Source organism: Dipteris shenzhenensis, chromosome 10 (genome assembly GCF_047967505.1).
Source record: "Dipteris shenzhenensis isolate YYH24624 ecotype China chromosome 10, Dip_SZ_1.0, whole genome shotgun sequence".
NCBI lineage: Eukaryota > Viridiplantae > Streptophyta > Polypodiopsida > Gleicheniales > Dipteridaceae > Dipteris > Dipteris shenzhenensis.
Genome location: NC_141605.1, coordinates 42,043,435 through 42,059,393, shown reverse-complemented (window position 1 = coordinate 42,059,393; position 15,959 = coordinate 42,043,435).

Below are 15,959 nucleotides of genomic sequence, written 5' to 3'. Positions count from 1 at the left end.
CCTGCTATCATCCCTACTCGAGGACTGATGGACAAACAAATCCCGCACCATATTATCAAACACCTCCTCTTCCATGGCCTCATGAGGTAATGGTGGAGGGCTACTATCTGCATCCATAACGGTCCCTCCTGAAGATTCCACCTCATATCGTGTCGACAAAGAATAATATATATAAAAACACATGAGCACCCAGAGGTATCTCAATCAACCTCAACGCTTTAACACTTACCCGAGATATGGTCGCATCCCATTCTCCGTACTTTGAGATGTGATTGAGTGCAATTCTATGTGCACGATATATGTTTCCTCGACATCGATCACACATACATTTGATTTTTTGCTCCAACCACATTTCTCGATGGTGGATACATTGTCACTAGATGTACTTGTTGAAGATGAAGACATCCTATAGATAAAGAAGCCAAAAAATGTGTTCTTCCTTGAGTATATAATGAGAAAACTCTATAGTGCATCTCAAAGCGCATATGTACTGTGGAACGCGTCTATAGGCACATCTAAAATATAGTGTAGATGCACTTATAGGCTCACTTTTAGACGCACGAACTAGTTTTAAACCTACATTTTTCTCATTTAACCACTCTGCCGTGCTTGCTTTCCTTTCAATACACAGGTCTCCAAGCATACACACACAGTTGCAAGAACCCACACTCATCTCCAGGCATACATACTCATCCCCAAGCATACAAGAGAAGAGGGTGAACAAGGAAGCCACCAAAGAAGAAGGAGAGGAAGCTTCGAAGAAAGACAAGGAGCTTCCATAACTCTATCCAAGGTAAGTCTCTTGGTGGTTGGTCTTCTCTAGAAGTTGTTCTCTTCAGATTCGTCCTTTGTCATATGCAGGGAAAGGATGTTTTTGGTACTATTGTTCTTTTTGGGGTCGTGCGCATGTCCTTTTCACCTTTTTGTTGAAAATTTTCTGTCGAAGCACGTCTATAGGTGCATCTAATAATGCATCAGTCGTTATGGAAAACAGGGTAGCCGTGCCTATAGACGCATTGTTTGCTGCATCTATAGATGCACTCCAACAGACATTTTATGACATACATTTTTTCCCTTCCCCTTATCCTCTTGCCTTCCCCTTCCCCTTCCCTTTCCCCTTCCCCTTCCCCCTTCTCCTTCTGTTCTCCCTCCTCTTTCCATTCTCCCATCCTCCCTTCTCTTTTCTCTCCCCTTCCCCTTGCCTGCATAGTTATGGGTGTATTTTGTAATCAGTGCGATGTGGATCTGACAACTGGAAATGTTTTCAGGCTTGTTGACTATGTCTAGAGGAATTTCAAAATGTGTTCCATTGTTGTAACCATAAGTCTGAATACCCTTTTGCAGGTAATAAAGACTGAGGGAATCAGGCATGCATTCGACATTATGAACGAGGCTAGTGATGCAGAGTTGGCAGAATTAGATAGCGTGTTGTTGTTGTAAGCAATACATAGCCATTTTAACTAATTGAACCTTGTTCAATGTATGTTGGTATAATGTTAAGAAGTTATCAAAATAGTTCACTTCTTCATTTCAAATGATAGGCAGCATGACACATTATTTTTATAACATTGTTTCATGTTACACAAGATGTGGTTGAAAGAAAAGAGTTGCATTGAAATAGCATTGGGTTTGATCTGAAGGGGCTACCTCCCAGTTCAAGGCTTGCACATCCTTCCATTTTGTTGCTAGGTATGGTGGAATGACATGCATGGAAATGACGTGGAACTTCTTTACAAGTGGGCGTGGCAAAGGAGAGCACGATGGAGAAAGGGATATTACTAAAAGAACTTTAACACATGCCCAACTAAGAAAGATGGTACTATTTTAAAGTGTGCAAGCAATGTTGTTTCTTTCTTGCAGGCCAACTTATATGAGGGAGTTGTAGCCTCTCACACATCCAAACAAAAGGATTGTGCTTGTGTATTTTGGGATATAAAGGTAGGAGACATGAATAGGGAAAATAAGTGCAACTATGAAGTTGTACACAATTCACATTCTTTACATGTTTTTTGTGGTTACAACCCACAAGATCCATTAGGCCTTGCTACCAAACATTTGTCATGCTTTTGTGATGCATGCGTGCATGGGATTTGGAGCATATGTACCAACAAAGCAAATGTGTAACCTTGGGGTTTTCACATGTTGGTACTTTTCCATATATAGGGCCTACTACAAATGAGGAAGATGCATACACATCTGCAACTTTTGAAGGCATTCATAAGCAATGTTCTGCATGTTGGTGACACTTTTGCAATCAATGCTGACCAATACTTTTGAGGGTGAAAAATTTTGCCTACTTAAATGCACTACAAAAAAATAGCAATATGATTAGGACTGTCTTTATGATTGGGGAAAATTTGTCATAGCGAGGGGTTCTTATGTCATTAAAGGTACCTTCTATTAAAAAAAGAAGATCATTATTCCTTTAAACTCCTCACGTCTCAACCGACACTCCACATACTCTCGCACCTTGTGTGTTGCATCAAGATACCTATGGAGAGTCTCCCAAACAAAGAAACCTTTTCTCAATCACTCTTGATACCTATGAGGTCATATATAACAACATGCCCTTTGATGTTGGCATGTAACAATCTATTCTTTGAGGAATAGTTGCAATATTAACTCTTTGAAATTTTTGCAATATGAAGTTTTCAAAAGGTAATCTATGTCAACATGTATGCTAACTAGTACAATAATATAAGTATGTTATCAAGTTGCTAACTTCAGTATCCAGACATAAGTACACTAACATAAGTATGCTATCAAGTTTCTAACTTCAGTATCCTCACATAAGTATGCTAACATACGTATCTTGACTTCAGTATCTTGACATAAGTATGCTAACAAGTGTGCTTACATAAGTATACTGACATAAGTATGCTAACATAGTTATGCTAACAAGTATGCTAACATCAGTATCCTCACATAAGCATGCTAACATAAGTATGCTAACAAGTTTGTATCTTGACATAAGTATGATAACATATACATGTTAACAAGTATGCTAACATTAGTATCCTCACATAATTATGCTAGCATAAGTATGATAGCAAGTGTGATAACAAGTATGCTAACATAAGTAGTCGATAGGGCCCTTGAGGGGGTCCCGTTAGGGGCAAGGGCCATATTAACATCAAAGGGAACCCCTTGATGCAAATTTGTATTCTATATATTGCAAAGTTGTTTTAGTTTGCATACTTTTCTTATGGTTCATTATGCTCATATGTTTATTTCAAATCTGACTATAATCAGGTTAAATCTATTCAGGTTTGTCCATGGTACTCTCAATGGTTCCTTTTCTTTGCAACCTCGTAATCTATAATCTTTGCATACATCCCTTTTATGATGGTTCTTTTCTCATACGCTAAATGCCTACCATCTTTTTAGGACATATATATAGTGATTAGCTACTATTAGTGGTTAGTGGTGCTACTACGAGTAGTTAGTGCTACTGGTAATGGCTCAGGGAGTTCACCTCATAAACTTTAGTGTACCACGTGCATTCAAAAGGAGGGGTATTTTAATTTAACTTTTTGGAAAATTTTAATAGGTTTACAATAGTAGGAGGGTTTTTTAAATTCAACTTTAGAAAAAAATCACTTAGTTCATGAGTAAAGAGGGGTGTTTTTATTGAGGGGAAAATTTTAGCTGAGGGGTTTTAAAAATACCCCTTGAACACATGTGATAGATAGGGTTTCTAAGTAGTGCACCCCCCAAGGTTAGTGATAGTTAGTGCAGTTGCTAGTGGTTGGTGTTGCTATAATGCTACTATAGTGTTGCTAGTGGTTAGTGCAGCTGCTAGTGGTTGGTACTACTTCTAGTGCTACTAGTGGTTGGTGCTACTTCTAGTGTTGACGTTAGTGCAACTTCTAGTGGTTGGTGCTTCAAGTTTGAGACCATTGCATTGAAAGAAGAATATCATTGCTCATACATTACATTATAGTAATATTGTATTGAGAGAAACATTGCCTTGCTATACCATTCCACAAATAACCGTCTTATTTGTTCATTGCATTCCAAGAAGGTCGTTAAGAGCACACATGAAAAGGAAAAGTTTTGAAGACACAAAGCAAGAGTTAAAATAAGAAAACCTCAAATGAGTCTATTTTGCAATAGGAAAAGGAATCCAATCAGTCTGCGATCTTCAAGCAGGAAAGATAGGAGAAAAAAAGACTGAATTCTAGTAAAATGAATATTTATATATAAAAGAGGTTGGTATCCACTGTGTGCCTTTGCTTCCATCTTCATAACTCGGTCCAGCAACTCTATTTGACCATATACTCTCAAAATGTCAATGGATTTTGTATCATGGAGCAGGTCATGCTCAAATGATGTTGTGTAGGACTACCAATCCTCCATTTGAAGCCAAACAAATAGCCATGGTGCGACATTGTCCATAAAATAGGATAACATTTATTTAAGACCTTGCATCTCAAACTTTGGAAGTACTCTCCATGTTCCAGATGGGTTTCTACAAATCTTGTATAAGGAGTCATGCAAAGTAATACTATTGGCTATCAACAAGTGCATGAGCTGGTTACAAATGGTTGGAAAGTCCTTGAAAGTAATAGGCCTCTCATTGAACAACGCTCCATTTCTATCCACCATGAGTCCAGTATTATAATAGACTTACTAAGCCAAAACTGTTATCTTTTCAAAATGTTGTGGAAAGCATGCACAGAGGGTTTTGTTTACTTTTTTCTTCTGGATTTTCTCCAAATAAACACTTCAAACCATGACATGCAAAAGTCCAAGAAGGCAACAACATAATCTAGTATTACAAACTCATTCCTTGGACTATTGAAATTTTTCCATTAGGTTTGCATAAGGTGGGGGTATAACTCCATGATACAACTCAACAAACTTTACTAAAAGGCCTTTCAAGTCTAAGATCACAGCTCTTCGTTCTTGATGGAGAGGCATCGGTACCACTTTTGGTGGGGTTGGTGGTAGGCACACAAGAGCTAAGAATGGTCCATTGAAGGGATGCCTACTGCTTCGGATAACTTTGTCTCCAATCTTTCTAATATGTCCAAACACCACCTATACACTTGATCCCATATTGCTGCTTCCCTCCTCTACTACCTCTTTCACCGCCTAGCAATTGGTTTTGGGCATGCATTCTATTCAGCTTGCTATTGAAGTGGATGGACAACTGCAATCTTACTTTTATCTCTTTTACGTGTACTGAATTGGGGACCAGATTGTTTGGTTTAATTAAATCTGGATAGATTTGAAACACAGGTTTAAATATAGATTTAAACAATTTTGAACAAATTTAAATTCAAGATTGAAATAGCTTTAAATAAACCTGAATAGATTTAAGAAGATCAGTCAGATTTGAAATAAACATATGAGGATAATGAACCATAATAAACATGTAAAGATATAATCATAATGAACCATAAAAAATCATAGTGAATTATATGCAGCTAGACATATAAAATCAGACATATAACATCAGAGATATAAATTCGTACTATTGAAAAAATAAAAATGAGCCATATAAAATCAACATACAGATGTATAAATATCCCTTCTATTACTTAGCCTAAATGGATTTGATACAATAGCTTTGTGTTGTACTCTACACATCCTAGTATAAATCCCAAATGGCTTGGATACAATAGCTCTATGTTGCACTCCACACACCCTAGTATACTATGTTGTGGGAATGACCCTAGAACCTAGGAGATCCTGGCCCTTCTTCCTCAGCATCCTTTTCAACAAGTGACCCAAGGGACTATAGTCTTGGATATCCACAGTTGCAATATCTTGTGGGTCATATCCTACATCTATAAGGTCTCAGGTCAACGTTAGCTTGGGTGTAGCTAATCACAAAACTATTTTCAGGGCCATTTTGGGGCCGTGATGTGATGCGCTTCTGGGTGAATATTTGAATTTTATGTGAGCCTGTGCTCTCGTCGAAATTTTTTTTGATGTCATGAAGGTGCATTAGCATAATAATGAGACACAATCTATTTATTCAAAACACCGCATAGCTCAACACATAGCATCTCTGCACTGCTTCACGTAGCACAATCTTTGGCTTACGCCACCTGTCACTGGGCACACACCCATGTAGATCATTAAAATTGAAGGTTGGCTTGGAAAGACCACTGCGCTTGTTCTTGCCATAATAATCAGACACAATCTATCATTCTGAACACCATCGTAGCATAGTCTCTGGCCTAACCACCTGTCATCATGCAATCTTTTACCGCTTCTTTGCTTATAGCCCATGCAAGTCATAGGTTTGCTTAGAGAGACCATTGTGCTGGTTTTTGGTGTAACAATGAGACACAATCTTGTTGAGATATCGAGCTCCACTCGTGATATGCCAGGGTGACCGTTGTGCATTTATGTCACCGACTTTTTAGCTGCAGATGCGGAAGTTCGCCACACCTGCAGATGACAGGTATTCCTTTGTTAGCTGCAGATGCGGAAGTTAGCTGCAGATGCGGAAGTTCTCCTCAAGCATTGAGAAAAAGGCCTTGTTTTTGCTATGCGACCACTACTCCGTAGGTCGGTGAAAAGTTGCTGCAGAAATTGTATCGTATGCCTGTGCGTAGAGATATTAGGAGTTACAGAATCATCCTTACTGCCTGTTGATGATAAATCATCACTAGAAAGTGACTGTGTGGTTAAATACCACTTTCATCAATTCTGCAGATTTTCCCTTGTGAGGCAGAAGCTGTGTTTTTTGCAGTGACAGAATATTTTGCAGTGTTCGGTAATGGCGTCTGATTCTCTTTCACAGATTTTCACTGAAAAGCTTAATAAGAACAACTTCCAGGCATGGAAGTTCAGAATGACGAATTTCCAGTCCTTTGGAGGAGGACGTGGTAACTCTAGAGGCAGGGGGAGCCAAAGAGGTCGTGGTGGATGGCAAAGAGGCCAAAATGCAAACAGCAATGTTGAAGGCTAAAGATTGCTACAAAAAGCATAATGATATTATGAATGGAAAATTGCAGCAAGGCAATTATGCATCCTCTAGTAGACAGGGTGATGATAGAAATGAGCATTTATTTATGGTGCAGCACATGACCAATTCTGTGACATGTGCAGAAGAAATTAATGATGTGTGGTATGTTGACTCAGGTGCGTCAAACCACATGACAGGTCATGTAGAATGGATGTAGGATGCAAGGAAAATGGAAAGACTAGGATTTGTGGAGACTGGTGATGATACTGCACATCCTATTGTGTAGATTGGTAAAATTCCTTTGTCTATGCAGGATGGGAAAAAGAAATACCTGTCAGATGTATTTCATTCCCGAATATCACCACGAACCTGGTTTCTGTTGGTCAAATGGTTGAGTAGGGCTTGCAGGTCAGATTTAATCCTCATGGATGCTTTGTTGAGGATATGAAAAATAACGGTCGCTTGATAGCAAAAGGAAAGAAGAAGGGCAGGATGTTTACGTTGGATGCGAACATGCCTGAATTGAGTGCAGCAATGTTTGCACATGGGACCAGCGTAGTTGCAGATATTGATATCTGGCATAAACGCATTGGTCATGTTAATGTACAGCAACTAAAATCAATGCAGTCCCAAAACATTGTTGCAGGATTGCCTAAATTCAAGGTTGCAGAGATGCATAAGGTATGTGAAGCCTGTCAATTTGGAAACCAGGCAAGGAGACCATTTCCTAGACATGTTCAAGAGAGTAGAAAGCCATTGGAATTAATCCACTCTGATGTGTGGACTACTAAAGCTGCATCTATTGGAGGCTGTCATTATTTTGTCACTTTTATTGATGACTACAGCAGAAAAGTTTGGGTGCATTTTATGAAAAAGAAAAGTGAAGTGTTTGGGCAGTTCAAAGCTTTTAAAGCTATGGTTGAAAAAGAAACAGGCATGCAAATAAAATGCCTAAGGTCAGATGGAGGGGGAGAGTACCTCTCAAATGAGTTTGCAAGGTTCCTACAAGAGCATGGCATAAAGCAACAATATTCATGCAGTCATACCCCACAGCAAAATGGACTTGTAGAAAGGAAAAACAGGCATATTGGAGAGGTATCTTGGGCCATGCTAAATGAAAAAGACCTACCAGATTATTATTGGGCTGAAGCAGTTGCCACAGTAGTTTACATAATGAACAGGACTCCCACTGCAGCAATACATGGCATGACGCTAGAGATGTATATTGGTAGGAAACCAGATATTTCTCATTTGAAAATTTTTGGTTGCATTGCCTACGTTCATGTGCCAGATGAGTTGAGGTCCAAGTTGGATCCAAAAGCTGAGAAGTGCATCTTTATTGGTTATTCTCTGTAGCAAAAAGGGTATAGATGCTATAACCCTTCTACTCGTAAGTTTACAGTGAGCAAAGATGTTGTTTTTTATGAGATGAGCAGCTGGTATAAACCAGTAAATGTGATTGATGATGTAGATGCACAAAATGGTAATGCTGCACAGAATTCACAGCAGCAATCACAAAATATTAGTGGACCTGCAGTGTCCTCTAGCAGTGGTTCACATACTTCACCATGGATAGGCAGATTGAGATCAGGAGAATCTCATCAAAGCAATGCAGATAGTGGTATGCAGGTATCACAAAAAGGAAAAGAGAAGGTAGATCAGCCCATGTTTGATGTGAATGCAGGTCACTCTTATGTGGATGGTGAATCCAGTGGCTTAGAACAAAGCATTGATGATGAGTTGGGTATTCCTTCTGTTGCTACACCTAGAGTAAGGAAGACCAGGGATGTTTTGAGAGCACCTGGAAGTGAGCCTATTTTGCGCAGCCCTACCAAAGCTAGGTATCCTATGGATAGGCTGAAATATGATGGATTTACAGCCATTAACTATGCCTATATGGTCAAAGTGATACAGGAACCAAAACCCACTTCTTTTGAGCAAGCCATGGGAAAAGAAAAATGGGAGAAAGCCATGGATGAAGAAATGGATGCCTTGGAAGCAAATGCTACATGGGAATTAGTGCCTTTGCCTAAAGACAAGAATGCAATTGGTTGTAAGTGGGTCTATAAGGTGAAGCACAATGCAGATGGTTCTTTGAGCAAATACAAGGCAATATTAGTCGTCAAGGGGTATGCACAGACATATGGCATTGATTATGAAGAAACATTCAGTCCATTTGCAAGGATGGCAACCGTAAGAGTAGTCATTGCTATGGCTACATCAAAGGGATGGACTTTACATCAGATGGATGTAAAGAATGCCTTATTGCATGGTGATTTGCAAGAAGAGGTCTTTATGGAGCAGCCACCAGGTTATGTTCATGCTGTTCATCTTGAGTTTGTTTGGAGGTTGAAGAAAGCCTTGTATGGCTTGAAGCAAGCACCTAGAGCATGGTCTGACAAGATAGGATAGTATCTTGTCACTATTGGCTTTCATATTTCCAAGGCAGATTTCTCACTTTATGTGAGAAAAATAGAGAAAGGTATTATGCTGCTTGTCATTTATGTTGATGATTTGATCATCACAGGTGATAGTGATGAAGATATCCTTCATGTGAAAACGCTATTGAAGCAGAAGTTTGAGATGAAGGATTTGGGAGAGCTGCATTATTTCTTGGGCATTGAGGTGACTAGATCACCAAGTGGGATACGACTCTTGCAAAGGCAGTATGGATTGGACATGCTATCCAAATATGGGATGACAGGCTATAAGCCTATTTCAGTTCCTTTGGAGCAGAATGTGAAGCTAAGCGCAGATGCAGTTGAGCTTCTGGAAGACCCTACTATGTACAGGCACATAGTAGGAAGTTTGATTCATATGACTATTACCAAGCCAAATTTGAGCTATGTTGTTGGATTGATAAGTCAGTTTATGTAGGCTCCAAGGAAACTGCATTTGGATGCGGCTAGATGCATACTCAGGTATGTGAAGTCCACACTATAGTATGGACTATTTTATGAGGCTGGGGTTCAAATACAGTTGCATGGATACACTGATGCTGATTGGGCTCGTAGTATTTCTGATAGACGATCTACCAGTGGATATGTGTTCTCTTTTGGGAGTGCTGCAGTCACTTGGAGCAGTAAGAAATAGCCTATAGTTGCCTTGTCGAGCACAGAGGCTGAGTACAGGGGTGCAGCAATGGCTACATGTGAGGTAGCTGGTTGCATAAGCTACTTTATGATATGCATCGGGCCAGTTGTCATTTATTATGACAACATGAGCAGTATACACTTGGCAAATAACCCAGTCTATCATGCTAGAACAAAGCACATTGAGGTGCATTATCATTATGTGCGGGAGAAGGTTTTACTAGGTCTTATTGATCTAGTTTATGTCAGCACGAAGGATGAGGTAGCTGACATATTCACGAAGGCATTGGGCACAAAGAAGCTACACAAGTTCAGAGACCTGCTTGGTGTGTAGGAATTAGGATTGAGCTCGAGGGGGAGTGTTGAGATATCGAGCTCCACTCGTGATATGCCAGGGTGACCGTTGTGCATTTATGTCACCGACTTGTTAGGTGCAGATGCGGTTGGTACACCGCCCATGAATAATAGCTGGATGACAACTATTCTTATGTACTCTAGTTCGTGTCTCAATTAGTATGCCACCTTAGTTAGCTGAGTTTGGTTTGAGACACACATATATGGTGCTCCTATTTCTTTGTACAAGAGTTCTTTTGGCTTTCACAACTAAGAAGAGGAAAAGTGTTTTCAGCCTCCACCTTTGTGTGTATTCCCCCATTGTGTATGTGAGAAAGCCGCAAGTGAGACTCCTTCCTTCTCTCCCACTATCTTCACAAGTCTATCATTCTAAGCATCACCTCAGCGTAGTCTCTAGCATGACCACATGTCATCGCCCAGAATTCAAGGTTGTCTTGGAGAGACCACCGCGCTAGTCCTTAGAGTTATAGCTTTGTCACCTATTTTTATGTATTACCGAAGGATATCTATGAAAGCCACCACGTTAGTTCTTGGAGTTATATACTTGTGTACCAAGGAAAATGTATTCTATTGTGCAACCAAGCAAAATTCAATTGACGATGTGGCCCTTGAGGGGTCCCCTTTAGGGCCAAGGGCCATATGTACATGCATTATACAATATCCAGGATGCCACTAGACAGAAATGGCATGTCGATATGGCCCTTGCCCCTAAAGGGGACCCCTCAAGGGCCATATCATCAATTGCATTTTCTGAAAGTTTAATTGTATGATTCTAGATGTATCTCCATGCAACCACAACGGTGGGGCCATTGGAGTTATTTTAGCGCTATTTTGGTCTCATAAACCAAGGAAATTGTAGTCCTTCTTTCTTGGTATTTTAGTCCTTGTTGTAGTAAATATTAATGATGGCAAAAGTATAATTTAGCGAGTGAAAATTGAGCAAAAGAGATTACAATGTACATTTATGTCCAATATCAGGTTATATCAACTTATACCGAGCAAAAATTCAATAGAGGATCTTACATTTATAAAAACTCAAAAATTATTGAGAGCCTTAAACAAAAGATTACAGGTAGCGGCCATAACCATTCAAATACAAATATAAAAGTTAACAATAGTGCATACTGAGAACCTCAAATTGAACAAAAAGAGATTACATAAATGCCTTAGAGTCCAAAACATTAAATCCAGTGAGCCAAAAGATTGTGGAGCTCACCCAAAAGATTACATCTGGCCATTGCTATGCTGAGAGCCTCGTTTGAGCAAGAGGGAATTTGTACAACTCATTTTTCCACCAGTCTAGCTTGTTGCATTAAAAGATTTTAGGGAGCCAAAGGAGGATATGATGGAGAGGCCGAAGACCCCATGCACATTGCCATGACTCAGATTATGGCCCCCCCCAATAAGTTGAGAGTACTCTGCTCTGAAAATATTGAGGGCTTCGTCGACATCTAGGGGGAACCCATACAACACAGCCATAAAGAGGCCCTCTATGAGCATGTTATCTAAGGTGATGACATTCAGGCCCAACACAGAGGCTTGATTTCCTCCCTCTTGCTCAAGTTTGAGGCTTATGGCCTCAATAGCCTTTGCCAAAGATTAGATCCCGGTAACAAACTGCTGCTTGCAATCACGTATGAGCTCACAGTGAGCTCCCATTACCTCCACGACACACTTTGTAGCTTTCTGTAAGAAGCTTCTTCACTCCAAAACTAGTAACATGACCAAATTTAGCCCTTTCACCAAGAGAAGAGCACACACAAAGGGGTAAGGAGACACCAAAATGTGGTGGAGCAAAGAGCTCTGATACCAGTTGTGGGAGAGGAGAGCGCACACAAAGGGGTAAGGAGACAACAAAATGTGGTGGAGCAAAAGCTACTCTAGCTTATTCCTCTATCATATATATATGAGTATACATGGGCACTGTACAAGTGGGTGAGCACACTGCCCTTTACCCCAACAACTACCCATGAAGATGTTTTTCAAGAATTTACGAAAGTTCAACAGAGGCTGAGGGATTCAGATGAAGCTATTGCACAGAGTGAGCAAAAAGTGGAGGAGATGAAGGAGAACATCCATAGCCTTAGGATGAGGGAGGAAGGAATCAAGAAGCAACTTCATCATGTACAAAGCAAGACTGTGGTATTGACGGCTGCCATAGTTAAATTGAATGCCTATCCTACTATGTAGCAGGGTTCGAAATGCATGGTGTGCCATACCTCCATCATAGATGATTGCTGTATCTGATGGCCTACATGCTACCACCCTATGCACGTTTTTTGCTTTGGAGTGTGGGTGCAACAAAATCGCTATGTAGAGAATGCCATTTGCCATTGCCCAGGTCATGGGAAGATCAAATGTGCCTGCCTGCTACAACTATCTATGATGAGAAAGTAGATGCTGCAACTCAATTTGCAATTTGGGCAAAAGATCTTAAAGACAAGGAGATCAAATTGAAGAAGGCCAAGACCGAACCTGACTGCAAGGAAAAGGATCCTGAAGAGAGGAACCAGCCCCCTTCAACAAAGGATCAAGAAGGGCCAAGCCTACAACCAGGAAGCTCAAATCAAGGAAAGAGGAAGTAGCATGAAGGGAAGGAGTCTTTGAGATTGTAATATATGTAATTTGTGTGTGTAATCTATTGAATTGTTAATCTTCTCTAGAGTTTACTTGGGTAATGTTTTCTCAGCTAAGTGACTAGATAGTGTCCTTTGATCCACGCCAGCGCAGTGATAATAATGAGATGAAATATTTCAATTTGACACGTAATGTGAGACGAAAGATTTTGATTAGATCACTAATGTGAGATTGAAATATTTGGATTAGTGAACTATTGTACCATGAAAGATTTCGATTAGACAACTAATGTGAGACGAAAGATTTAGATTAGACAACTAACTGTCAAAGTGCGGATCGTACTAGCCTAGTGCACACAAGATCAGCGGAAGAACTAAGGAGGCTCAAACCACACTAAGTAAGACATGAGAGGGAGATAGCAAATCTATATCTCTTGCAATAGGTGTATTCTCAACAATACATGATAGGCTTCTTATATAGAGAGAGCCTTTAGAATAGTCAAACCATGTGGGATCCTCTCATCCACATCTCTCCTTGTGGATATCCCCAATCCACATCTCCACATCTTGTAGTCCACATCCTAGGGTGGCTACTTTAATTCTTTCCTTATCACATACCTTTGCCCTTTAATCTATGTGCTCATGGCACCATATCTCTCAACACCTCCCCTTGGTGCCATAATCCTTTGGCTACTGCAAGGTGGTCAGATGTGAGTTATATCCATCACCTCCCCTTAGTGCATACATGCTACTTAAGGTGGTCAAGTGTGGCTTCTACATGTCAATACCTCCCCTGGGTGCTTTCATAGCTACTCTCACTGGTCAGGCTTGATTACAAACATATAGGCAAGGTTGGCAAGGTTTTTCGTTTCTCAATACATTCCATTGATGTCACCATTTGGCTCATGGCTTGATGACGATGCTATGTAGTTGACCTGCTGGTTCTTCAATCTACAATCTTCTTCCTTGTGTCCCAGCTTCTTGCATGATGCTTTGTTCTTCCATGTGCCTTAATGCTTTATGTGTGGATGCCATGTTTCGGGCTATGGTCACCTCATACACTTGTGCTTTCGGCTTGCTTTTTACATCGATGTTCGCATTCATGCTTTGCTTTTCCAATGGTTGCAAAGGTCTTACCAATTGAATTCTTTCAATATTGGCAGTGTCTAATTGCATACAATGATTCTGACTTAATAGGCGCGTGGAGCTCGAAAAGACGATCACTTTTCCTTTTCGGAGTATGTCCAAATTCTTCGTGGATTGGAAGTTACGCTTTGTCGAAGCTTTTGTGAAGAAGAGGGGCCTTTGATGATGTGGCTTGGCTATTCACATGCTGCTTGCATGACTGTGCTTGGCAGGGGCTGTGTGCTTAGGTGGCCTTGTGCCATGTGGCAACCTTCTAACCCAAGTCTAGATTAACTTAACCATGGTCTCACTAAGCCATGCAATTCAACCTAACCATAAACTGAACCTTGGGTACTTTCAATAACCCTCGTTAATTATTATCTTGACATGTGGCAGTCAATGGGAACCTTGGCAGAATCTTGGAGGAGAAAGAAGGAAAAGGCTTTCTGCTACGACGGCGAGGCGACACAGTATAGTGCGTAGAGAATGGGCGTCGACGACGACTGTGTGTTGACGATGGAGGCTGCTTGATGCATGGAGGCTATTAGCCCATTGACGCTGAGCTCTGTGTGAGGCTTGGGAGGCCTGTGTGGTCAGAGCGATGCTCTTTGGTGAAGGTGTAGTCTGTAGAGCCATTGCTAATCAGAGAAGCGATCGCCGATGTTGAGCTACCCACTGCCATGTCCGACGGTGCCAAAATGCAGCATTCTAGTTATGCTGAAGTATGAATCCCTGCGTCCAACTACCAGAAACCACGGCTCGTTACATAACATAGCTTACTATTCGAATTTCTTTGCAGAGGCTCTTGATTCTAAAGCGATTGTTGTTGGCCTCTGAGAAGGAGGCTGTTGCAGAGCATTGCGGAGCCTTGTGATGATGGAGGAAGCTGTAGAGGAGTTCACTTAGAGGCGCAGTTCGGTGCACATTGTTGGCATCGACTGAAATGCTAGCTACAGAGATGCTGAAGCTTGGCAGAAGCTTTGTACATGTGCCGTTTGGAGCTTGTGCAGGCCTTAGGTCTTGCTGTGGTGGCGGTTGGAGCAGGAGAAGCTTTGGCGCGGTGGGCATCGATGGAGCGACTGAATGATGTAGGCTGCCGAGGCCGTCAAAAGGAGCTAGGAGTTCCAACGTTGGAGGATTGAGAGCTTGAGACGCTGTTGATGCCTTCTTTGCTCTCTTGAGCCCATGCTTGGCTGATATGGCTTTGGAGGAGTCATGAGCAAGGGGTAGCTTACTGTAGAGTTGTATGCACTACCAGCCCTCTAAGCCTGAAGGTCACTGAAAATGGTTAAGTCCTCGTTTGTTGTTGGCTATGCAGACGCTTGAGCTTTAAAGACTCAAGAGTCGTTATTGTAGATGGTTTCAAAATCTCTCTCAGAAAAGAAAACTCTCACAATGGAAATGAACCCAAGGAATCTCTCGCAAAAAACTAGAATCGAGAAACTCTCGAGACCTAAAACTAATCTCACATTCTGAAACTAATCTAGGAATGGGAGCAATCCTAGTGAACTACTAATGAGCTAAACTAGGAGAGCTAAACCTATGCTCTGATACCATGTCAAAGTGCGGATCGTACTAGTCTAGTGCACACAAGATCAGCGGAAGAACTAAGGAGGCTCAAACCACACTAAGTAAGACATGAGAGGGAGATAGCAAATCTATATCTCTTGCAATAGGTGTATTCTCAACAATACATGATAGGCTTCTTATATAGAGAGAGCCTTTAGAATAGTCAAACCATGTGGGATCCTCTCATCCACATCTCTCCTTGTGGATATCCCCAATCCACATCTCCACATCTTGTAGTCCACATCCTAGGGTGGCTACTTTAATTCTTTCCTTATCACATACCTTTGCCCTTTAATCTATGTGCTCATGGCACCATAT